We start from the raw sequence: 24,831 nt of genomic DNA, 5'->3' as shown, positions 1-24,831 counted from the left end.
AAACAACTCAGCAACTTCAGGAATGCGAGGTGAAAGTGAGGGCTGCAGATGCTGGACATCAGAGTCAAGATTGCAGTGGTGCTGGAAAAGCAAAACAGGCAAGGCAGCATCTGAGAAGGAAGAAGATCGACGTTTCGAGCAAGCATTTCATCAGGAATGAGGCAGGTTGTCTCCGGGGTGGAGAAATGAACGGGACGTGGTGGGACTGGGGAGAAGGTAGCTATGACACAATAGGTGGACGGAGGTGGTGATGAAGGTGATAGGACGGAGAGGAGGGTGAACCAGATAGTTGGGATATTAGTCTGGCAGATAGAACAGGTCATAAGGATGGTGCAGAACTGGCAGGTTGGAATTGGGCAAGGTATGTGGAGGTGAAATGAGGAAACTAGTAAAGTCCACATTGATGCCCTGGGTAAGAAGTGTTCCAAGGCGGAAATTGAGGCATTTTTCCTCCAGGCGTCGGGTGGTAATGGAATTGGTGGAGGAGGCACAGGACCTGAATGTCCTCGGCAGTGTGGGAAGGCAAGTTGAAACGTACGGCCACGGGGCAGTGAGTTTAATTAGTGAGGGTGTCACAGAGACGTTCCTGAAAGTGCTCTGTGAGAAGGCGTCCAGTTTCCCAATGTGCAGATGAGGACATCGGGAGCAAGGGATACAATAAATGACAATGGTGGACATGCAAGTGTAACGTTGACTGATGTGAAACGCTCCGTTCGGGCCTCGGACTGAGCTGAATGAGGAGTTGTGAGCGCATTTTTGTAATTTCTGCGGTGTGAGGGAAGGTGCCAGAAGGGGATCGTGTGTTGCTCATGGACGTGGACCTGACCAGGTAGTTACAGAGGGAACGGTCTTTGTGTTTTCTCCCTGACTACCAGGTCAGGTCCAAGCCTCCGACAGCTAACCCTCCCCTTATAGAACCTACCCCGGCCACCGCAGGAATTGCAAAACCTGCGCCGACACCTCCTAACTCAGTTCCAACTAAGTCCCGAAAGGAGCGTTCCAAATCTCTGAAAGTTTCACTTGCACATCCACCAGTGTCATTTATTGTATCCCTTGCTCCCGATGTCCCAGTTTGTACATTGGGGAGACTGGACGCCTTCTCACAGAGCGCTTTCAGGAACATCTCTGGGATACCCGCATTAATCAAACCCACCACCGTGTGACCGTAGGGTTCAACGCCCCTACCCCACTCCGCCGAGGACATGCAGGTCCTGTGCCTCCTCCACCACCATTCCCTCACCACACCTCACCTGGAGGGAAATGGCCTCATCTTCCGCTTCAGACCACCTCTACCCCAATGCATCAATGTCGACATCACCAGTTTCCTCCTTTACAATCCCCACACCTTTCCCCAGTTCCAAGCTTCGACCTCAGCACCATCCTCATCACCTCTCCTGCCTGCCAGTCTTCCTTCCCACTTATCCACTCCACCTTCTACTATGACTTGTCACTTTCATTCCAACCTCCATCCACCTATTGTACTCTTAGCTACCTTCGCCCCAGTCCCACCTGACTCCCATTTATCTCGCCATCCTAATCGTTCGCTGCCTCATTCCTGATTTAAGTTTCTTGCCCGAAATGTGGATTTTTCTGATCCTCGGATACTGCCTGACCTGCTTTGCTTTTCGAGCACTACTCTAAACATCAGAAATGTTCCTGTTTCAGTGAAGTTATAACTAGGTCCTTCACAGATACCCTGGCAAGAAATTGGCCTTACTAACCTGCTCATGACAACACTGACAGAATTTGTCAACGACAGCAATATGTAACTTATTGTTTCAGAGAGAAGTAAAATGTTGAGTTTTCTTCTGTTCTCAGTTTCCCAATTGCTATGATTCTCACTCGGTTGAAAACCGTAACCCTGAGAGAGATCTATTGGCCAGCAAAATACGTCATACAGTTATGCAATTAAAAAAGGACGATCGGAATAAATGGAATACAAACGACTAAGTTCGTGTAACACTAACCAAATGCTATTTCGGTAGGTGAAGCTGTTGGATGACAATTCCACTGCAACTTTTTAATTATTTGGAGAGTGTGAATTGAAGTAAATCTGGCGTTTCTTTCAACAGAGTTTGAACCAAAAAAAGGTTACTGTAACTGTTACTGCTATTCTGTTTGTGCAATACTTTGTAACTTCAGGCAGCAAATCACAGCAAAGTAATCAAATGTGAAGAAGACAATGCACCAAACATATAAATCAAGAGAGACAGCAGTTAGTAAGAAATGACCCGACACACTGCTGCGTGGGACAAGAATTAAAGGGGAATCTGGTAACTGAAGATACGATACAGTATCATACTGATGATAATGAACAATAGATCTGCTATTACCTTTGATACCATGTAACAAGAGATACATTTAGAAAGGCCACATCTTCATCCTGTGACAAAATTTATTGTCACCAATTTTACAATAAGACAGTCAGATCAGATAATTAGTCATGAAGTTTCTGACTGAAAAAATCTACAGAGATACGTATTTCTCGCAGATGTACCTGTTCAGTATAACTCTGTAAATGGGAGAACGACCCGCATACTGAATAGAATGAAAATGATACATGAGACACGTCCCTGCATGGGATTATAAGACAAGTTTCAACATCCAATACATCTTTCATCTCGGCATTTAATAAAATATAGTTATCAAATCATTTCTAAAGAGAGATATGGATCTTACAGAAACAGAGTTGATTTGTTTATTCCAGTAATTATTCACTTTTATCAATAACGAGGTATAAACAAGAAAACAGTTTGTACGAATTAACAACTGACAGATTAAAATGACTCACTCGGAAGAGCAACCGATACAAGAGTGGGTAGTAACTCTCCTTCACCAGTCAAATAGCAGATTTGCACATTTATTTATCAGAGTAAGCTTCTGTCTCGATGAGCCAAAGGACGCGGAATTGTATACCTTAAGTAATTGAAATAACTTTATATTGGCACTGACTTTATACCTACGGCAATCAACAAGTTGAATGCGACCCGAACATTACTTCCAACCATTTTATAAATATACTCGTATCAGAAATTTCTTAAGAACTCGAAACACTGGTTTTGATTAAACGTAGCTGTATATGCAAGCGCTTCCAATAGTGGTATTGAAAGTCAGTTTCCTTCTAAATGGAAGAGTCATTGTCGGTCCTTTGTCCGACTTGGTCAATTATAAATCTGACATCTTTCCCAGATCAGCTTCTGATTGTTCACCTTTTACCTTATCCAGTTCGCAGACTTCTTTCATGGGAAGGTACATCAGGTCGAAATTCATGCTTTTCTGGTGAGAATGCCATGTCTCTAAGAATTCAGGTGCGGGTCTTTCTTGCGCCTCTCTTGTGGTGTATGTGTGTTTTCTCAGGCAAAGTGGTGTCCTTCTTTGTCCTTATGTATGGAAACTAATGATAATGGGTCTTACCTTTGGGAGGAAGTTGCTGTTCATGTATCCTGGTGGCTAGTTTCTTGTTGGTTTGTCTGGTGTAGTGTTTTTTTTTTACAGTTCTTGTAAAGGAAGTTAGTTTTGCTAGTGGTTTCTAACGGATCCATTAGGCTCATCAGTCCCTGTTTAAGTGTGTTAGAAGGTTTATGGGCTCCCATGATGCCAATGGATCTGAGTGGCCTGGAGAGAATTTCTGATACGCCTTTGATGTATGGTAACGTAGTTATAGATTTTGTTTGTATTGTACCTGCTTGTTTGCGTTTGTTTTGTTAGAAATTGGCGGATTGTGTTTATTGGTTACCCGTATTTATTGAAAACATTGTACAGATGTATTTTGTCTGCTTTTTGGAGGTACTATTTGTTGAAGTGATGTGTAGCTCGTTCAAAAACTGTATTGACGCAGTCCTCAGTTTTTCCTGTGTTTTATATTAAACGCTTTTGTAAAGCAGGCAAAGAGTACAACTTCACGAATTCTTGTAATCGAATGTCGACACTGGGAACAGGCGTAATGGATTTCCAGCGTGATACGCGCTGTATTTACCAAATCGTATTTTGAATCTTATTTTACCATATTGAAATCTATACCTACAGAAAACGTTGATGAGACTACAACAGGAGGACTGGACTCATACTTAAAAATCACACAACACCAGGTTATAGCCCAACAAGTTTAATTGGAAGCACACTAGCTTTCGGAGCGACACTCCCTCATCAGGTGATAGTGGAGGGCTCGATCCTAACACAGAATTTATAGCAAAAATTTACAGTGTGATGTAACTGAAATTATAAATCGAAAAATTGATTGTCTGTTAAGCCTTTCATCTGTTAGAATACAGTGATAGTTTCATTTCTTTCATGTGTAAATCACAAAACGTTTTTTTAAAATTTACATTCTCGGGTTAGCTGTTAACAATGGTGATAGATAGACAATATGTTCAAGGTGTTGCTCCCCTGTGTTCTCTGTGTATGCCACGATGTTAAATTTGATTCTAATCTAAAAAGTGAGATAACGGAGATTTACATAAATTCATGCACTTTTTGAGCTCAGAGTACGACATGAACTATGAGTTCTCTGCAGGTTTTGCAGAGTTACGTTGTACTTTGCTCAAAAATTGCATGCATTCATGTAGAACTCTGAGCTCAAAAACTGCATGAATTTGTGTAAAACCCCGTTGTCTCACTTTTTAGATTAGAATCAATCTAAACATTATGGCATAGACAGAGAACACAGGGGGCCAACACCTTGAACATATTGTCTTTGTATCACCATTGTTAACAGCTAATCCGAGAATGCATCTTTAAAAAACGTTTTTGTGATTTACACTTGAAAGAAGTGAAACTATCACTGTATTCTAACAAATGAAAGGCTGAACAGACAATCACATTTTCAATGTACAATTTCAGTTCCATCAGACTGAATTTTTTGCTATAGATTCTGTGTTACCATCGAGCCCTCCACTATCACCTGATGAAGGAGCGTCCCTCCGAAAGCTAGTGTGCTTCCAACTAAACCTGTTGTACGAGAATCTAGTGTTGTGTGAATTTTAACTTTGTACACCCCAGTCCAACACCGGCATCTCCAAATCATGGACTCATACTGTTTACCTTATCCAAGGAAGGAGTAAACGCCATGAAACAATTCAACATGTTTTACCAGAATATTATCTGAAATGAGCGGACCCTATATTTTAGAAAAAAAAATTGCCAACTACGCTTCTCCATGTCGCATTAAGATGTCATTTAACTCTGAGATTACTGACATTAAGGCGTCTTGATTGAAACATACACTGTCCTGACGGCAGTTTAAAAGAGTAAAGGTGAAGAGAACATTTTCACTTTCAGACGCATCTAGAACCGAATAACACTGTTTCGGAAACTGGGGTAACACTCATAAAGTAAAAAATTATTTTTCAACCCGCGTACGTCATCAATATTTCTCTTTGACATTGTGATGATATGTTTAAAGCTAATTCCTTTACTATGTTTTAGTGAAATGAGAACAAATTGAAGCAACACAAATGACGTGGGGAATGAGGATCTGAGTTACAACCAGTTCAGCCATGTACCAAATGACAGAGCGGCTTGTGCGTTTTGAATGTGGTGCTCCTCATTCTATTTCATATGTCTACAAAATGCAAGGGGGAATGTGGAACACTCGTTCTTGAAACACTTTAAAAATAAACGGGATATTTTATGGTCAAATGTATGCTTCTTTCAAGCTCTCCTTGTGAAAACATGTTGACAATGCAGGAAGTTATTTAGAAATCCCTGCACATTGTGCAAAATTTTATTTTTTTATGTGTCTACTCATTTTGTTGATGAGTTTCTACTTTTCATTGCCATACTGTTTATGAAAATTGCAAAGGATAATGAACTCATCGCCATTCCTTAGAATTCCTTTGCGCTTCAGAAGCTGTTTTGAGTTTCAAAACACGTCACTGTCTTCTCACAGCAACTATCAGTCCATTTTAACTTCTCCCGTGTCTTTTGTTGTAACTTGTGAGGGTTGCGGAAATCAGAATAAATTACAAAAACTTGGTTACTTCTGGCTACTAAATATGATAATGTTTCAGATAATTTAACGTTTCAAATAATTCAAGGTTAATTTCAACTTTGATCAATTTGTCACATTTCCTTTGTCACTGTCAAAACTCAAAATATTGTACTGTCAGAACTGAAGCTGCAGATCTCCCAATAAACAGTGTTTGCTGTCTTTGATTTTGTTTAATATACCTCACTGCCTTTCACAGAAATCTGGATATGTAACTGACAACGTGCCATGGTTCTATGAAATGAAGCCAATATATTACACTGTTCTTGGATGAATGTGAATTAATTAATTTGCTACATTTTCAATCCAATTGATCCCATTTATTTTAGTTTTGCTGCTGAACGCTCTGACTCTTCCCTACATAAAGTTAAGTAGTCACATCCATAAGAGACTGAGAGGTCAGAACATTAGAGTTAAGTGTAATGACGCTGAAAGGGTGCGCGGAATGAGCATGTTGTCTTTCCTCGGCAGCATATCTTGTGGTAACAACTCTGAATTCATTTGGCACGGAGGTGGATTCATGCCGCGCAGCCTGTGTTGTGATGTGAACACATATATTTATGGATTGACTTAGCCCTCGTAAAGAAAGGAACTGTAGCATGCAATGTAATATGCTGCCAAATAAATACTTTGATTTAGAAACAGAGAAACTGATAGCATTCTCAGTTAAATAAATGACAATTACTGTGGAAATCCAACGAAGCATGATTGATAAATGTCAACACTCTTCCAACATTTCTGTTACGTCTTCTAAAACGACTGGCAACTTTGAAGACACAAATTTCAGTAGAGAAACCACGCTATGTTTTGCTAACCTAGCTCTCATTTTACATGTGATGAACAAATCTGTCCTGATTTATAATTTCTGTAGAGATTCCAGCCTGTAATTTTACTTTTTTACCGCTCTTGAACAAGACAGTTGCAATATTCCAATATTCTGCCAACTCCCCAACTTCTGTGAAAAAAGCAGTTCCTTTAAAGAACATCTTTCCCTCCATTTCCGTTTTCAAAGTCCTTGAATTAATTTTACCATAACAAATTTGTTTTTAATTTCGGCCACACCTTTGCATCCAGCATTTCTTCCTCATCAAATGCTATCCCTTCTTGATAAATGCTTCCCGACTTTCACTGTACTTAAGGTAGCACCTCGCTCGTTCATAAATCTTCGCCTTACACTTCTTACAACATACCAACTTCCTTGCAATCAAATGTAACATCGCGAATTAGACTCACACTAAAACGAACAAAGAACAAATCCAGTTACATGCTGCAAGCTTAACATACCTGTCTGAATAGTTGTCGAGTGTGTGGTGTTGGAAAAGATTGCTGCGGAACCGGTACCTTCAGAGGAGCAGAGGAGTCCATGTTTCGGGCATCAGACCGTCATGAGGAATTCCTATAGAAAGCTTTAAGTCAGAAAAGTCGATTCTGTGCTCCTCTGATGCGACCTGACCTGCTGTGCATTTCCAGCACCACACTCTCGAGTCGAATCTCCACCATCCATAGTACTCGCATTTTCTTTTTGGAATAGCCCAATGCTCTTGCAAAAGTGCAATTCTATCAAAAATGGAAATTCAGCATTAAACTGAAACTCTATTAAAGATGTAACTAGAAAGCACTTTGATCCTCACATCAGCCGTACTACTAATTGAAATCCACTCTATGAATCTAATGCTCAATTTTCTGCCTAAACCCAATCAAACAGTAACTATACTTGTGATGTATCCAAAATCCAAAATATAAAACTCGCCGAACTCCCCTGGACCTCAAATTCGCCGTTCTTGGTTTTCCAACTGGTAATTCTAAATCTACGTCAAATGTATTGCTAACTTTGAACAGAACTCAATCCCGACCATTCCCCTGAACCTCTTTTTAATTTTGTACACAATAATGGAACCCTGATAAAAAAAATGGAGTACTGTACATAAGCATTATCCCAGCTTCACCAGATGAGAGGTCATACCTCAGGTAATTGACTTATAATCTTGATTCTTAAAAGCAAAATTACGTTTTTGTACAGTGTATTATTTGGCAAAGTATGAATCACTGCCATTTAGCTCAAATCTGAGAATTTCTCTCATCAGGCTGTCCATTTTTTGGTAAGGTTGACTGGGAATCAGTAATGGCGAGTAGGAGTGTTACGCTACAACCTGAGACAATACATACTGTTTGATTGTCACGTCCAAAATGAATCTCACTGCACACCAAGCTCCCTCACTGCCACCCACACCCCTCGTTATTTCACTCGATCAAAAAATGACAGTGCTTTCCATGTGTTCCTATATGTATCCTTTGACAGATTAAGATGACAGATGAGGTGACGTCCACGTGCATGGAACATTGATGGGGGCGTAAAAGAGTTACAACTGTCATTTAAAATAGAGTAACTGACGAGTGTAGAATAAAGCAACAGTCGGAGAGATTAAAGGTGATTTGCAAGCTTGTTTACGTTAGTGGCCGAATTATTTCAAGATGCAACATTAATACATGACAGTCGTGTCTTCAAGCCATATAGCTGCAACTATGGCAAATGTTCTTGTCGTGGGAGACATCGACGAGGAGAAAGTGTTCACCAAAGATGTCGGCGATCACAATGAAAAGCTTTGCCATTGGAAAAGTACAGTATGCTAGGTAGCCTGTGAGGAGGAGGGCACTCGAAGTTTAGCTGTAAGGGGGCTGATTGATAGATAAATGGAAGGACGATGGGGCTGGAGGATGGTAGCTAGAAAGGCAAAAGTTGGAGATGTAGGTTCGACGTGATGGTTTATCAGAGTGGAGAGTGCAGCAGATAGCTGGTAATGATGGTAGAAATTTCAAGAAGATGTTAAAATGAAGGTTCTGTTCTGGGATATGGTGTCTGTTGATCAAAAAGTATTTTTTGTATCTATATATAAAATATTTCCTTTATTTTGTAGGTCCCAACGAAGAAGATCAGATATTGTTCCTGAAGGCAGTGGATGAATTAGGCTCAGGTCTTTGTCGAATTGGGAGAGTGTTGCCGTGGTCGGCCACAGGATGGTATGATTCCAAAGTGCGTGCACACCACCACCTGAGGCAGACCACTTCACTGCCCCCCCCCCCCCCCGACTACTTCCCATGGAAATGCAAATCCTTCTCTTCCTTCACCGCCAAAGCTTAACAAGTCGTCACCTGGAGGAAGAGCTAATTGTCTTCCACCTTGCGACTGTCCAACTACACGGGAATGAATGTCTATTTCAAAAGTTTACTCATCTCCACTCACAACACCTAATCCCAGATCCAACACTCCCTCTTGCCATCGCGCACTTGAAGTGCCCGAGCTGTCCAATGTCGTTTGCACGTGCCCACTCCATCCTCCGCTCCAATCTGACACCGCCATCCACCAACATTTATGTACATCTATCGCATTCCTCCATCCCGTATCTCCAGACTCAGCCCCTCCCATTTATCTCTTATATTGCTGTTTCCCTCTCCTACATTGCTGATTAACGGCTTATGCCCGAAACGTCAACTCTCCTGGTCCTTCGACGCTGCCTGATTTGCTGTTTTTTTTATCAGCAACCACAATATTTGACTATGCAATGTCAGAGAGATTATTGAAAATTTAATGGTTTCCCTGTTTCAGCTCTAGTCGTGTGATCATACCTGAAGGAATTCGTTTCAAGGCAGAACTTTGCTTTTGTTATAGTAAAAAAAGCAAACCAGACCCCAACTGTCCCCAATCCAGCCTACTACAAGGCATGCTATGGGGTGGCGTGATCCGAATTTCGGTACTTTTTGAAATGCAAGAGTCATGCTCTGCGAACCATGTGTGATTCGATTTGTCTATCACGAAGCTTTCAGCAAAAAATACTGTATTTTACAACACAGTTAAGATAATACACACAAAACAAACGATTTAATGTAACTCTAAACCATTTACATACTTAACAATATAATAATGTTCAAGAACAAGTCGTCAGCTCTTCCACTGTAGGCACCTTCACCATAAATATGCCATCTGCATGTGAAATACGAAAACAAAAATAATCGTCAGCTGTTTTTTATCAAATTCTGGAGAAGAAACACAAAAAGAAACATTCTCCGACCTGTGATTTCGAAGAGGAAGGCAGGCTCTCTGAGCTCTCACTCCAGGAATACAGCATTCACCCTATCAGCTCAGCTAGCTTGGAAAAAGCCATCAACAGATTCAATGTAAAACCGTTGGATTTGTGTGAGCCTTACCGGGCTCAATTATGATTACTTTGTCTTACTGGAAGATAACACCTCGGGATAGATGAAAGTTGTTCACCAACTGCCTGTTTGAAGGAGACGATTCAGTATCGTTGCAACAAAATTACTCGGGAAGAGAAATGACATGGAGCACCTTTCCTTTCGGCACTGTGTCATCAGAGTAGGGACTCTTAAAGTCTTTCAACAGTATCTGCCATTCATTGTCACTGCCATCTGACAATGTACCATTGACTAAGTACCGTCTAGAAAACATAGGGGGCTAACACCTTCAACATATTGTCTAGTTATCACCATTGTTAACAGCTAACCCGAGAATGCAACTTAAAAATAAAGGTTTTATGATTTACACATGAAAGAAGTGAAACTATCACTCTATTCTAACAGATGAAAGGCTTAACAGACAATCAATTTTTCAATGTATAATTTCAGTGACATCACACTGTAATGTTTTGCTTTTAATTCTGTGTAACAAATCTTCAACCAGGCTGTTCCATTCCAGACAGAAAACTGGCAACTCCAAACAAAGTGATAAATGGCCCAAGTTTGTCCTGTAAACAAAAAAACAGAGCACTTGCATTGCAGCCAGCCACTGAGCCATGGATGTACGGTCTACCATGTTAATATGAAGAAAGGTGCCAGCAATAATGTGATAAATCAGCAATAACGTGCTCAGTGGCATTCCGTTAGTGCCTCGTTAGGCTCACTCAAACCCTGACACTATTGAAAGATTAGTTCAAAAGGATGAAATTCCAAAGGGGCAGTGAACGTTACTCATAACATCGTGACATCATATACCAGAGTGTGACAATACAAGTCTGAGTAAAATTATACTTAGTTGGAAACGGGGGGAGTGCGCCCCTGTTTGGAATTATTACCAGCAAAAAAATAATGTTGGCAGTGTCTCTAATTCAAACTCCAGTACAGCTCTGCAACCATTCCTCAGGAAAGAGGCTGTTCGAGTCTCAAACATTTCCAGATGCTGCAATGACCCTCTCTCCATCCGAATGTCAGAGTGGGATGTTCATTGATTACACCATTCCACAGATACCGAAATTGTCCATGTGTCACAAGACCTGGAAAATATCCAGCTTTAATCTCATCGATGACAAATAGTATTCAGACTATACAATTGCGAGACAAATTCATAAATAACAAATCAAACTGTCATTCATTGATATTCAATATGGTGCTTATTAGCATCTTGTGTGATATCATTGACGTTGCTTTCAAGAGCGTGTCAGAGGCTCGGAATTCTGCAATGTGTAACTCACCTGCTGATACCTGAAAGCCTGTCCTCAAGGCCGATGAGGATTACATCCCAGGAATAACACAGGACAAAATCTGTCCATTCGATTGTTTTCACTTCCACAATCATCTATTCCCTCCACCACTGATGCTCAGTACTGGCATTATATACTGACTTCAAGATGAACTGTACTAAGGCTTATTAGACAGCACCATATCAACCCTCTGTCATCTACAAGGACAAAGGCAGCATGTCAAAGGGAAAATCACCCATCTGCATGCTCCATCTTTCTTAGGGAAGTTGGCTCATGATGTAACAATCCTCAGATTACGAAATCACTCCAGGTGCAACAAGACTTGTCCAAAAGCCAGGCTTGGGGTGGCAAATACGAAGAAACATTTGAGCAAAACAAATGTTAGATAATAAGTGTGCGAAACCATGTCACCATCGCCATTTGACATCCAACCACAGTCACTTCACTGAATCAATTACCATGAACATTCTCAGGTTAATCCAAGATCACACAGCTAATCTGGTTAGAGTATCAGATCGGAAGTTAGGAAGCCTGAAATGAATTACTTTTCTCCTGTCTTAGGAAAGCCTGTCCACTATCTCTGAGTCTCAATTCATGAATATGATAGAATGCTATCCACTTACCTGAATGAGTGAGGCTCCAGTAATACTCAAACAGCTTGACACAGTCTGAGAATAAGCAGCCCAGTTTATCGGTCCCTATTTGTAGAGATTTTGAATTTGAATTGAAGCTTAAAGGAACTTCAGTAATGTAGGCTATAGTGATGAATCTGGCAGATATGCCAGAGAAGCCCATCAGACACTTTTCGATGTTACTGCATTTAGGAAAATGAGATCTCGTCATCGGGACAGAATGGGACGACAACATATGGGAACCTATGTGGACAAGAAGATTTCCGAACTCAGTCAAGAAAGGAATGTGGCACATCTGAGAGTTTTTAACTCAAGACATTTGGAGGCCGTGAAAAACATGAAAATCAGGGGGGAACGAAAGATTAAAACAAGGAATTAGCAGAGTTAAAAGGCACCATTAAATGTCTTTGGGGAAAAGAAAATCCCAAACTGGTTTATCAAGTTTAAAAGGATAGCAAGATAAAGAGTAGGTCCACTCAAGGACAAAGGACAGAATTAATGCGTGGAGCTGGAGGAAGTGGGTAACGTCCTTAATGAATACATTGTATCGGTATTCAAAAACGAGATGGATATGCTGGATAGTGAGTCGAGGGAAGGATGTGTTGATATTCTATAGCATTTCAATGTTTAGAAGTGGTGGACTTGCTGTGTTATTTGAAAAGCAATTGGAAAGGCATGTGCCCAGGAAATGTCGGGATCCATCCCAGATTACTGAGTGGAAAGAGGGAGCGAAACGTTGGGCCCTTGTGCACACTCTTTTTATGGTGTTCCATTGCAGGGTAGCTCCCAGAGAAGTGGAGAATAGCTAATGGTTATTTCCTATGTTGAAAAGTGCAACACGGATAATTCAAGAAATTTCAGCTCGGTGATACTTATGACAGTGGTAGGGAAATTACTGGCGATTCTGAGAGATGGGAACGACTCACATAATGAAAAATATGGACGTGTTAACGAAAGGCAACACGGTTTTGTGTGGAGAAGATCTTGTCTCACAAACTTGATTGAATATTTTGCAAAAGTGGCAAATGTGATTGATAATGGCATGGTGCATCTTGGTGGTCATACAGAACTTTGGTATGGTTCCTTCCAGCCGGGTCCTTCAGAACTTGAAGTCAAATGGGATCAGTGGTCAGTCGGTAAGATGGATACAGAACTGTTGATCATAGAAGAAAGAGGATCGGCGAAAGGCTGTTTTTGTGACTGGAAATCTGTGAATAGATTGGGCAAGTTGAGGATGGTGAGTTTGATTGGCACAGAATCTTGGGGGGGGTTTAAACTAACTCTGCAGGGGCATGGGAACCCAGATTGTAGCTTCAGGGTGCAGGGCCTGGAGTGTAGGGAGGTTAGGAACATGGCATCAATTTCCAAGGAGGGTGTCTGTAAACAGGAAAGTGGCTTGAAGTGTGTATACTTCAATGCAAGAAGTATACGAAATAAGGTAGGTGAACTTGCAGCGTGGGTTGGTACCTGGGACTTCGATGTTGTGGCTATTACGGAGACATGGCTAGAACAGGGACAGGATTGGCTGTTGCAGGTTCCAGGATTTAAATGTTTTAGTAGGGTCAGAGGTGGGGGTAAAAGAGGGGGAGGTGTGGCATTGCTTGTCAAAGATAGTATTACAGTGGTGGAAAGGACGATGGATGAGGACTTGCCATCTGAGATAGTTTGGGCTGAGGTTCGGAATAGGAAAGGTGAGGTCACCCTGTTAGGAGTCTTTTACAGGCCTCCCAATAGTCCTAGAAACGTAGAAGAAAGGATAGGGAAGGTGATTCAGGAGATGAGTGACAGTAATAGGGTGGTTGTTATGGGGGACTTTAACTTTCCTGATATTGATTGGGAAAGCTATAGCTCGAGTTCGTTAGATGGGCCAGTGTTTGTTCAATGTGTGCAGGAGAGTTTCCTGACACAATATGTAGACAGGCCAACAAGAGGTTTCTTCACTCAGCGAGTCGTACGTTCATGGAATGCCCTGCCAGCAGCAGTGGTGGACTCTCCCTCTTTATGGGCATTTAAGCGGGCATTGGATAGTTATATGGAGGATAGTGGGTTAGTATAGGTTAGGTGGGCTTGGATCGGCGCAACATCGAGGGCCAAAGGGCCTGTACTGCGCTGTATTCTTCTATGTTCTAATGCAGCAGGTTTTATGTTGGCTCTAGACTTTGGTGGAGAATAAGTATATTTTATTTAATTTGGGCAATTGCGATGCGACACAATTTAAATGGCCTGCTGCAGAGAGAAGTATCCAGTAAATGGAGGAACTCTATGTTGCTTCAATATCCGAAGAGATCTAAGCATACAGGTCCTCAGTTCCCTGAAAATAGCAACAGATAAACAATGTGGTCAAGAATGCCTATCACATGCTTGCATACTTCAATGAGAGCTAGAATATACAGTTTAGCATGTCACAGTGTAGCTGGGTAGAACTTTGTTTTGTGCACATTTGGAAAATTGCATTCTGTACTGGTTGGCAGATCAGCAAAACGTTGCAGAGGTGTTGGAGATGGTTTGTAATACTTATACGAGAATTTTGTCTGGTTTATAGGATATTAGTCCTGAGGAGAAATTGGACAAGCTTGATTTGTTTTCAATTGGATATCAGTGGCTAATGAGCTATTTGACATAGAATTTTAAAAAAATTATTGAAGGTATGGATAGTTGGAGAATTTCTCCCAAGGTGGATACATTAATTACTCGGTGTCATAGGTTTTATGTAAAAGGAGGAAAGTCTGAGGGGAATATGAGAAGCACGATTTTCTTTTCTGTTCCAGAACATGAAAGTGCCTGGAATGCGATCATAGAAGAAGAAACAAAAACAACGTTTCAGAAATATCTTTGCAGCTATAAGAGTAGGCAGGGAATAAAATGATATCGTAAATTTTATACCTTTCGAAAGGCAGCATGTGTCAGTGCGGGCTTGCTGGGCTGAAGGGCCTGTTCCTGTGCTGTACTGTTTTTTAAGTCAAGATATCAGCATGATGAAGGCCAATTGCTGACTGATTGATTACAAGTGATCGCCAGCCACATTGCTTTAGATCTCTCCTCATCCTTTTGTAGTTTTGTATCCTCCTTCCCACTGTGGGGTGTACTCAGTGTGGACAATTTGACATGAAAGTCAGAGCTGATAACTGGTGACTTTATCTCCTTGCTCGCTCCTGCAGATTTCTATGTTGGAAACAAACGTCTCTGGGAACACCACAAAGACAGAGGCTGCATGCACCCCACACCCATCAAAGCAGTATATGTCTCATAACAAACTCACCATGACATCGCATCACATATCCAAATCACTCAGAGCATGCTTCTGTCCATCAATGCTGCATCGACAACTCTCACTGCAATGCTTCTGCAAGGACACTGTGCTGTGGGACACACACCCAGCACATGGACTGCACCTCTGGTTGCTCCCTGTGTGTTCACACATGCTCACTTTGAGCTGATATGAATGCTGACAGAATTCTTATTTTGCTTAATCCTACTTTTAGCTGTGTTTTCCCTCAGCCAGCCAACCAGGTGGACACTACTGCCATATTTTCTTCTATTTTAGCACAGACAGAAAAAAAAAAACAGGATACTTGATATCATTCTCCACAGTGTGTCAAGGTACACGGTGAGTGAGGGGGAGTCAGAGATACCAGTCTGGGAGCTTGGAAACAGTCAGATGGCGTTTCGTAGTTGCTTGGGTCGGGATCCTTCCCCTGTTCGGGGGTGGCTCCTTCTCTAATGTTGGCTGGATCCTTCTGTAATTTGAGAATTACCAGGGATATTAGGGAGATGGAAGTTGTTGATACAGCGATTAGTGCTTGTACAGTGTAAGGAAAGGTGGCGAGGTGTCCTAAGTGAGGGAATAGGAAGCACACACACCAGTAGGATTTGGGGAGAGGGAAGAGAAGAGATTAGAGGGAGACCGAGAGAGCTGCTGCATTCAGAGACAAGTGGAAGAACATGAGCCTTAATGGCAGGTGGGTGCAGTTTGAGAGATAGATTGAAGGCGAGGTCACAAATTGCAGATGGTGGCGTAGAAGGTCACTGACTGCCATCCGGCTCTGCTGGGCATTCACTCCCGAGGCTGGCACGTCACTGACCTAGCGTTCAATCGCGAATAAAACTGATAGGGTTTGATATCATGCTCTCCACTGTCAGTCCTGACGAAGACAATGCTCCTCTTCTGCACCAGGCCATCCACCAGAACCTCAAAGTGGAACGCCAATTTTAACGCCTCTGCCATGTCCAGGATAATTTCAGATTGACAATCCAAGATTGCAATGACGTTTTAACGGTGCTACCTATTACAGGGAAATCAATTCATTTTCGATGATCCAGGCACTGACAATTGTCATGAAAAAGAGAACAATCATTGCGCTGTGTCAGATGAGAGGAAGACCACGCGGGCAGAGAAGGTGGGCAATGTGGTAGATTGCTGATATAGTCATGACAAAATGCAATTATAATTGTGGAGAGAAACCCTCCATGAAACTAGATTAAAACGAGAATTGATCAAATCATAAAATGACTTAGGCCTCTATCTGTCTGTAACAATATATGGAGATGTGAAATATTGGGAGTTACAAACTTATGGAGGGGGGAGTTAGAAAGGATATTCACATCTTTAATAGGTGCTAACACAACGTTCCATGCTGTTAAAAGGTGCCGGGGAAATTTCCTCCGCCTGATACTGGCCATCATTATCCAATCCTTACTGGATACAGGGATGGTACCAGAGGACTGAGGAATGGTTAACACCGTGACGTGATTTAATGTCGAGCATGGGACTGACTGAATATGTCGAGGCTGGAACTCTGAGGCGCAGGAAAAACTGTCACTGAGGAAGTTCCAGGGACTCCAGAATAGTCGACCTGGATTTGTTCAAGGAAGATCGTGTATAATTAATCTGACTCTGTCGGTTCGCAGCAGACACGTCACTCGATGTGTCGTACTTGGATTTGACAAAAGATCACATGGCAGCCTGTCTAAAAAGAGAAATGATCGGGTCCAGGTCAAGGGAGCAACAGCCCAGAGAGGTGCAAGACAAGACATTTCACGATATCAACAATAAAGAGGAATGTACAATAAATGAGAATACGTTCAGTGTCGGCAGATCCCTGAAAGGAGTTGGAGGCATCAATAATCTCTTTAAGGCAGCAAATGGTATTATTTCCTCGATCAGCCAAATGTACGATTCTGGTCTGCTTCCTACCAAAATGATGTTGTGAAAATTGAAAGAGTTCAGAAAAGATATGCAGGATAGTTTAGAGAGTTAGAGTATTTGAGCCTCAAGGAAGGTTGAAAGGCTGCGAATGTGTTCCATGGATCATTGGAGACTGAGGGGTGACCTTATATAGGTTTGTAAAATAATGAGGGGCATAGATGGGGTAAAGAGACAAAGGGCATCTTTTTTCACACAGAGGTGATGCATGTATGGAATAAGTTGCCAGGGTAATTGTTGTAGACTGGCACAATAACACAATTTCAACATCCAAATCGCAATGTGAATAGGAAAGTTTTGGAGGGTTATTGATTCAGTGCTGACATGCGGGACGAGATTAGGTTGAGACGTGTGGTCGGTGTGGAGGAGTTGGACAAAAGAGTCCCCTTTCGTGCTGTTCATCTCCATGAACCAATGACATTATGAGAGCCGGAATGTATGCTGGGACGGATAAATAATGAGGTCAGTAACAGCTTGTGTACTGTGTGCAGTTCTGTCGAACCCATCATATGGAAATATGGAATTCGACTGCAGAGTGGTCAGACGAGGGTCGTTACACTGTGAATGTGAAAGTTCATTTCTGTGGAAAGATTGGAACGGAGAATGCTGAGAGCAGACTTGACTCAGGTGCACATATTGTCAGTGACCTGGTAGAGAGTTATAGAACATCTTGGTCCTTTGTGGAGAGCAGTTACCAGCAGTTGATAATTAATGATTAAATGCGAGAGAAATTTTGAAATATGTTATTTCATCCAGGGTATGGTAGGGATTTGTAAGTCACACATGGAAGCGGAGTAGAGGCAGAAACTCTCAAAATTTTGTTTTTAAAAATAGTGCCGATATCTGTACCTGAAGTCCTATCGTCTCCGGGATTTCAGAACAACGGCTTTGCAAAAAAAGTAGCGTTTTTTTTTACCAACGCAGACAAAGTGCAGAGAGATCTCATTTACGTTGTGTTATTTTATGAAGTCCACCACTTATCCCATACTTTTATACACAATGCTACTTTAGCGTCTTGGCCTATTTATCTTTCATGTATAAATTGTGAAAACTCTTGAATCCCCAGTTCTCAGAATTGGTCACATTACATAGACATCTCCAGAATAACCGCTACATCTAAACTGCTTCGTAATATTTAAAGTTATCATTTCGTTTGCCTTTTTGAAAAGTTAGATAGGAATTCAGGGATGACAGCCGGAGACCCGGATGGCTGCAGGACACAAAAGACGTTGCAGAGATAGGAAGGTGTGTGAACGCTGGGTACATTCCAGGGACATATATTGTTCTAGGGTCTGCAAGAGATTATAAAGACAAGGATAGTTATAGTTTTTGTTTGAAATAAAACACGAAACTGGACCAGCCAGAGCAATATTTTGCATACACGAGGATTGTGGAGAGAAATCCTCCATGAAACCTGACGAAAATGATATTTGGACAATTTATGGCATGACTTAGCTGTTTGCTTGTCTCCACTAGAAAGGGGCATGACAATCATGTACATGAGGCCGATAAATGTAGCCGACACTATGAAAGGGGAAGCGAATTATCCATCTACACAGATTATGGTCAATGTTGTGCCTTCCATTCTTAGCAACTGATACGACTATTTCTTTGTATTTTCAGTTGTAACATCTCAGGAAGTGATCGCTTATTCTGACTGTGTCCATTGTGCTCAATGCGGTTTGCTGTACTTTAGGGAAACAGGAAACTACCTGGGAATGTCTGAGGGCCAATCTTTGAGACACACAGCAAACAATTACATTGCTGTACGGCCAGCCACTTCAATTCACCCTCTCACTTCAATAAGGGCATGCAACTCCTGGGCCTTCACCACGCTACGCCTGGAGGAACCACGCCTCATCTTCCATCTTGTGACACTCCAACAACACGGCATCAACGTCGGTTCACCACTTTCTTCATCTTCCCTTTCCCCACCTCGTCTCAGATCCAATCCCCCAACTTGGCACTGCATTCTTGAGCTTTCTGACCTGCCCATGTTCCTTCCTATCTATCCGGTCCATCCTCCCCGCCAACCTACCGTTCAACCTCACCCCGCCCCCACGATATTTCTGATGAATGACGTATTCCCAAAACGTTGACTTTCCTGCACATTGGACGTTGTCTGACCGTGTGTGCTTTTCTCGCGCCATTTCCCAATTCTGGTTCTCCAACATCTGCAGCCATCACCTTCTGCTGTTTATGAGAGGTGGTTGGCGAATGTGACATATCTAACCACATCAACTGATGTGGTAATGTCTTTTTTTCAGATTCTCATTCTCACAATTGGAACTCGAAACATTGCCTTCTCCACGTCGTACAATTCCAGTATCTATCCCAAATGTCAGCTACTTGTTTTCCATTAAGTAATTGTTCAGTTTTAACATTGTGTATTTTTCTCTTGACCTCGGTATGGTTCAGTCTGGAACATCGGGTTCCACTTTTAAGAATCTCAGATGTTGTCTAAATGCATGGCTCACGCTTTCTCTCGCTTCCCAGCGTCGTGTGCGGTGGTGAATGGTAAATAGCTGGTTTCAGAAGCTTTGAGGTACATCTTTGTACCGTGTTCCAATTCTGTCCACAGAAATTCTGTTGACGACACTTGCTCTGCTGATCATGTGCTCTGTCACGTGAGGCATCACTCGATGATTGTTTATTTAGGTGAGGATTAGATCCTGTAGTCGAGTGGTGTTTGACTTAATTCTGATATTTGAAAGTTTGTAGAGATACTGGGGATGGTTTCCTGGAGTTTGGGGTTTCAGGTGATAATAGTTACAACATCCGTGTCTGTGATATGACCAACAAATGGAGCAGTAGCTGCAGAGAGTGAAACCACTGTTAAACGGAATGAGGAGAGATATGATTTTTCATCAATGTTGTAACAAGACTGAATAACGTGTTCTTTAAACCTATTCGTTTTCTTCTGTTTGCAACAAACGAATTCTCGTTCTCTCCCAGTGCGTCACATTCATTGGGAATATGATTTCTCTCCGAGTTCGTGGGTATTATGTTCCTGGAGGCTCACGGGTCTCCAGATATTCGTGGTCACCGCGCTGGAACATTTAACTGACGCCCTTCTGTTCCTGTGTACCAGGGTAATGAACTGAATGTCCTCCTTTTGCTCCTGAGCAACAGCATCGAATAGCTGTATCGTCTCCTGATGCTCATCAGGTACTGAGGGACTGTATTGCTCGTCACATTACCGATAGCCTTTATTGCCTTTCTCTGGTTTTTATACATCATCAAAATTAGATTGATGCATTAGAGTTTTTTTTTTCTCATTATTGCAAAAGTAAATAAACTTGTTTCACAGATTTAATAAGCTGGATAACATTTTCCTGTCCCTTTGTAACGGGGTTCAGAGGCTGAATGACGTCATCCTGTGCCTCTGTTACAGTGTGCAAAGACTGACTTGCCTCCTCATGTCCCAGTTACAAATTCGAGAGTCTGAATGGTCTCATCCTGTCCCACTGTGACATACTCGAGACACTGAATGGTTTCCTCTTGTCCCTCTGTAACAGTCTTGCGACGCTGAATGGTCTATTTATTTTACTGCGCAACTGACTATAGATGCTGAATGCCCTGCTCCTGACGAACTGAAACAGTCATGAGGCAGAAAATGAAGCGGAAACCCGTGTATTATGAACCGCCATTAAATTGTATCAGATGGAGACCCTTTCCTTCCCAGATATAAAAACGCAAACAGCAAAATGTATTGTAGGTGGCCTCACAGTGAGTCCTCGTAGAGCTTTGGGAACACTTCTTTATGTGTTGAATGGCTCCCTTTCCAAAATGTGACAACATGCCAACTTTCTGCCTTTTCAAGTCCCAATTGGCAGTAGTGGGCTGAATGGCCTCCTCGCACCACTCTATAGCAGGCATATAGGTATAGAATGTTTCCTTATGTCCCGGAGTAAAAGCCTCAATGCTCTGAACGATGTTTCAAAGCTGTGAAAGGATTTAATAATGCAGCACTTAAAATAGGAACAGCATTACACAAAGTCAACGAGGGTCAAATATTGTGAACTTTTTTGCTTAGAAATTTTACTTTTAGCCATTTTATGTAGTCAGTCTCATTTTGCAGAATGGGACATATACAACTTTGCATTGTTGTCTCTGTAAACCCACATACTAGAATGAAAAATTAAAAAGTTTGAAAGGTATACGTTTCAATTCTCAGAAATCCTCATCCAATCCCTCCAAACTAAGTAAGTATTCCCTTTTATTCTGATATGAACAGCCATGTAAGGAAGGGGTTAATTGAACCTGATTGTTCGGAGCTTGTGATTACCGTCAGTCTCCATGGATTTTAATTATCCAAGTGGAGGGTTCCAACTTTTATTTATAAATGATTTCTGTTCAATGTTGTATCACATGATAAGAGCGGAGCATTTCATACAGCACTAACAGGGAACAACAGCTCCAGAGAGACGTGGAGGATAGATCAGAAGCTGACAGCACTTGACTGGAAAGATATAACAATGGATCAGAATCTCAGAACAATCGACTGGAATGTTACAACATTGGACAAGGGTGTATACGAGGCTGTGTGGTATCTTTCAACATATTATCATCAATGGCCAGTAACATCAAGGATCAGAATTTCACTTTTGATTATTCAGTATTTTTATTATCCTATTCTGGCTATAGTTGGTGTCCCTGGTAAGTCTCACTGTCCAGTTATTATTTCGATAAACCACGTTTAACTGTATTGCAGTTCGCTTCATTTAGATTAGATTAGAATATATTAAGTTTTATAGATCTTTCTGATAGAAAGGAGACCAGAATTGCACGCAATGTTCCAGCAGTGCCCGAACCAATATTGTGTACAGCCGCAACATCACCTCCCAACTCCTGTACTCAATACTCTGACCAATAAAGGAAAGCATACCAAACGCCTTATTCACTATCCTTGAAAGTGCGACTCCACGTTCAAGGAACTATGGACCTGCGCCCCAATGTCTCTTTATACAGCAACACTCCCTTGTCCCTTACCATTAAGTGTATAAGTCCTGCTAAGATGTGATTTCCCAAAATGCAGCACCTCGTACTTATCTGAATTAAACTCCATCTGCCACTTCTCAGCCCATTGGCCCATCTGGTCCTGATCCTGTTGTAATCTGAGGGAATATTTTTCGCTGTCCACTACACTGCTAATTATTGTGTTATCTGCAAACTTACTAAATGTACCTCTAATGCTCGTATCCAAATCATTTATGTAAATGACAAAAAGTCGAGAACCCAGCAACGATCCTTGTGGCCCTCCACGGGTCACAGACCTGCAGTCTGAACGGCAACTCTCCACCACCATATTCTGTCATCTATCTTTGAGCCAATTCTAACATATAAACGTTTGTCCTAATATCTCCTCTGTTTACATGAAAAGAACAGGGCTTTTTCATAAAGCTTTCCATCTCAGTGCTAAACCAGCGCGTTCGGAGCTCCCCCCGGTTTACGATCCCTCTGAAAAAAAGCAAGGGCACAGTATTCTTGTCAAAGCGAAAAGCTTTAAGAAAATAGCTTCGTGACAAGATATTTCAGTTACCTGCCTTTTTTTGCGTCGTTGACAAATTGAATTAGAAAACCATTGTGCGACTTATTGAAAATGTTGATACAGGATGAATATATTTGAGGACATGGTACTGATCATTGAGACCCTTGAATCAGCGTTAACCATGAAATCCTTTAAACCTGGAAGCATATAATTCGGCCCATCGAGGTCATACTGACCACCTGAAAATAATTCAGTCACCCCGTAACCCTGAATTTCCCATGACAAATGCACCTACCCGGCACATCCCTACACACTATGGATCTGATGTGCAAACCTTTGTATTGTGGTTGGAAACCAGGGCACCCAGTAGACCATACAGCCACAGATATAATAGAAACTCCACCCAGAGAGTCACACGAATCCGGAACCCCATGATGTTAGGCAGCTATGTTCATGATTGAACTAATATGAAACTACTCGTTAGTTACTGGTAAATTGATAAAGATTATTAATCTCTCATTTTTCACTGTTACCGGCAGAATAACTCGTTCACCCAGTACTCAGATGTAACAGCTTTGAATGGCTGAACGTTACATTTACTGTGTAAGATGTGTGACAGTTTAAAACATCTACTCCAATTGCTGAGTCTCTGGCTTGAAATTCTGAATGATCTTTTTAGATTGCATACAGTATGGAAACAAGCCCTTCGGCCCTACAAGTCCACACCGACCCATACCATTCCCCTCCATTTACCACTTATCTAACACTACGGGCGAATTTAACATGGCCAATTCACCTAACCTGCACATTTTTGGATTGTGGGAGGAAACCGGAGCACGCAGAGGAAACCCACGTAGACACAGGGAGAACGTGCAAACTCCACACAGCCAGTCGCCCGTGTGGAGTTCAATTGTCTGGCGGGTCTCTGGCGCTGTGAGGCAGCATGCTAACCACTGTGCCACCGTGCCGCCCACAGGTTCAGGTTTCCAACACTTGATGTCTTGAATAGACTGCTTCAGTATAGTTGCCGTTCTGAATGGTTTGGACATTTTAGAATTATCAGTGAACAGTCTACATCCAACTTTATGATGGCAGGAAGGTTGCAGGTGTTGATGACTCACAGTGTCTTATGGGTGTCCAGTTTCGATTTGTTTGCTCCACTTGAATTACGTCCTACTTCTCAGGAGTTAGTGTCACAAAACACAGTGGACGGTATCTTCAATAATCAGGTGGATACTTTATATTCGCCAGGATTGTGTGCTCCGTCTCTTGCAGATACTGTTGGGGTCGAATAAATCTGCGAAAAGAGGTTTGGTGAGAATGCTTCCCTCTTGTTGGTTCACTCATTACTTCCTGAAGTCTGTCTACTGTGTACTTGAGACTCCGCCCTGCATTCGGCCTGTGGTGGGTTTGTGCATACAATCTTGTCGATTGAAATTCAAGTCCGATACGCAGAGACTGCTCTCTGTGCATGTCACCCTCAGTGCTTTCTTCGACATAGTTTCATCCTCGGGGAGAATTTATTCATCACTGAGGTGTCGTATGTGTGGTAGTAGATATCCATCATCAAGCGATTTTCTTCACTGCTTTTGACCACTTAATATGAAATGTCTTCAGCTTTCCAATCATTGTTGACGAATTCCAGGGTAATTCATTTCTTGTCTGAATACCACAGTGCCACCAACACTGATAGGTCTCTCCTGCAGGTGGGACAGTATGGTGATGGGGCTTAATGAAACATTACCGAACAGGTCTGATTTTGTGAGCATGACTGTGTCAGATTGTTTCCTGAATAGTCAAAATACAGATTAATGGCAACAATGGAGCAGATGATAATGGGTTAGAAAGTGGAATGAAAGCCAATCAAGTAGAATATGTCTTTTATTCTCGAGAACATTGAGGAATTGAATGGACACATTGAGGGAAAATAATATGATTTAATTAAAATGGCTGCAGGATGACGGATATTGAGAAGTGAAAATCCAGACGAGTTTGGTTTTAATTTGCTTTGTTCTATGATAAAGGAA

Source organism: Chiloscyllium plagiosum, unplaced genomic scaffold (assembly GCF_037043375.1).
Source record: "Chiloscyllium plagiosum isolate Xiang-an unplaced genomic scaffold, Cpla_swu_hap1 HiC_scaffold_14, whole genome shotgun sequence".
Taxonomy (NCBI): domain Eukaryota; kingdom Metazoa; phylum Chordata; class Chondrichthyes; order Orectolobiformes; family Hemiscylliidae; genus Chiloscyllium; species Chiloscyllium plagiosum.
Note: the sequence above shows the minus strand (reverse complement) of the source record.